The sequence below is a fragment of the Camelus bactrianus genome, chromosome 14 (assembly GCF_048773025.1).
Source record: "Camelus bactrianus isolate YW-2024 breed Bactrian camel chromosome 14, ASM4877302v1, whole genome shotgun sequence".
NCBI classification, from domain to species: domain Eukaryota; kingdom Metazoa; phylum Chordata; class Mammalia; order Artiodactyla; family Camelidae; genus Camelus; species Camelus bactrianus.
Window position 1 is genome coordinate 7,822,777 of NC_133552.1, and position 2,420 is coordinate 7,825,196.

Below are 2,420 nucleotides of genomic sequence, written 5' to 3' on the forward strand. Positions count from 1 at the left end.
TGGTTTCAGTTTGAGTGTGTGATGGAGTTTTGGCCAACAACGGGAAATCAGCCATGGGGGGCGTTTCTGAAGCTTGATTGTGCATATGAATCACCTGGGATTTTGCTACAAGGCACATTCTGAGCCTGCGGGTCTGGGATGATGCTGAGGGTCTGTGTTTCTAACAAGCTCCCAGGGGAGGTAGATCTGCATGCTGCAGCCTGAGGACCACACTGAGTAGTAAGCTAAGGGGGCTTCTGGGTTAAGTTTCTTTACTTTTAAAAGGAGACATGAGAGAAAATTTCCTTTAAAGCCTCTGACATCAGCTGGTGACGTGTTGCCTGCAGCTGCTGCAGGAGTCTTGCAGTGGGCAAGGAAGTAGCTGGCATGCAGAGAATGGCAGAGGGCAAAGATGGAGAAAAACCCTGGTCTGGAGCCAGTGCTGTCAAAGTGTGGGATTGATCAACCCGGGAACCACCCAACCTTGGCACATTGTATTATGTTCTGGAGGTATTCTTTTACGAAGTGTTTATTTCAGTTATGTATGTGTGTGTAGTAGATGTACTGGGTCATGATGTAAAATGTCTTTCTGACTATGGGCTATGGTCACAAATACTCAAAAACACTAGCCTGGCCAAAGGGCCACTTGTCCCTCTGGGGGACGACACAAGAGCACTGCACTCCCACGGGAGGCGAAGCTGGTTCCCTGAGCTCTGCCCGCCAGACAGGGCTCTGTGACATCCCACACGCATTCTGTCTCTCTCCAGTCACCAAGCCCCCTGCCCAGAGGTCCAGCCCAGGGACTATTTCCTTTCCAAATCTTCCCTTACTTCCTGGGGATGCGGCACTCACTCTGCAGTTTCTTCATTCAGCTGCTGCCTGTACTTGGCACTGAGGCTGCTCTGAGTCCTGTGAGTGGATGGGCCTCTTGCTTGCTAGCTGGCTCCAGGCCAGACCACGTGGATCCAAACCAGGGCTATTTGACCCTTGGGTCCAGCTGTCCGTGCCCTGCCCCTGTGGTAAATGGACCGAGTCAGCGCTGGGGGCTCAAGGAGCTTTAACCAGTTAGCGGCCTGGAGTTTGGACCGGATCTTGCTGTGCCTGCTTCTTGGAGTGCTGAGGAAGGGGCACATTTAATGACAGGACTTCGGTCCTGAATTTGAGGCATCACTCTGGAGACTTTTTGAGACTGTTGGGAGGAACACCAGCCCTGCAAAGCCTCTCCTGGGAGAGGGTGGAGAAACCCAGCTCCCCATTTCTTTCCCTCCCTCCTTGTCCCAAGCCCCACCACCATTCCTGTCTCTACTGGTTCTGCAAATCTGGGTGAAATCTGAGGTGCTGGCAGGAGAGGTGTTAGTACTTTTCATTTTTCCTCTACGGTCTTCCTCCACCTGGCTCTGCACGAGGAAATCTGACCCATGTGCCAAGGCAGAGCTCCCACAGCACCCAGGCTGTGAAAACTCCCCCAGTCTTCCTTTCCAGAATTAACTGTGCTTTCCGCTTGGCCCCTCAGGGTTTTGTTTGTGCCTTTATTTGAGCTCGTATCACATGCTGCCTTATTGCAGTTTTTGGGTTTCTCTCTGGCCTCCTCTATGTGCTTCTGACCTCCTTGAAACTGTGTTTTATTCATCTTAAAACATGCTGGGCATGCAGGAGGTGCTACACACATTGTAGGATTGATGTGCTTTTATTTTTAGGGTTAAAAATCATCATTGACATGAGTGGTCAATTGATTTTCAACAGGGGTGCCAAGATCATTCAGTAGGGGAAAGGACAGTGTTTTCAAAAAGTGGTGTTGAAAAAATGTGTATCCACGTGCAAAAGAAAGAAGTTGGACCCTTACGTTATAGCATATACAAAACTTGACTCAAAATGGGTTATAGACCCAAATGTAAGTGCTAAAGCTATAGAACTCTTTGAAGAAAACATAGGGGAAAGTCTTCATAATATTGAATTTAGTGATAAATTCTTGGCTATGGCACCAGAGGCACAGGTTAAAAAAATACATATATATGTATAAAGTGGACTTCATCAAAATAAAAAACTTTGTGCATTAAAGAATGCTATCAAGAAAGTGAGAAGACCACCCACAAAGTGGAAGAAAACATTTGAAACCATATATCTTAGGAGATGGAGTAGGGGCTTGCTCCGTCCACTCCATGCATTGACCTGGTATTACAGTATTTCCAGGAACGGTGCACCCTCTTTGGGGGAAAATAAACGATCGTGGAAAAGAAAAAAAAAAAAGAGAGAAAAAAACCCCATATATCTGACAAGGGATTAATGTTGAGAATATATATGAAACTTTTATAACTCAGTGACAAAAATACAAACAATTTGATGCAAAAAAATGGGCAAAGGACTTGAATGGACATTTCTCCAAAGAAGATATACAGATGGGCAACAATCACATGAAAATCACTAATAATTAAAGAAATGCA

The 2,420-nt window shown here is 46.4% G+C and overlaps 1 pseudogene; it reads left to right on the top strand.

Moving 5' to 3' along the window:
- Positions 1–2,019: 2,019 nt before the first annotated feature.
- On the top strand, positions 2,020–2,185 carry LOC123615849 (U2 spliceosomal RNA; annotated as a pseudogene).
- Positions 2,186–2,420: the final 235 nt, after the last annotated feature.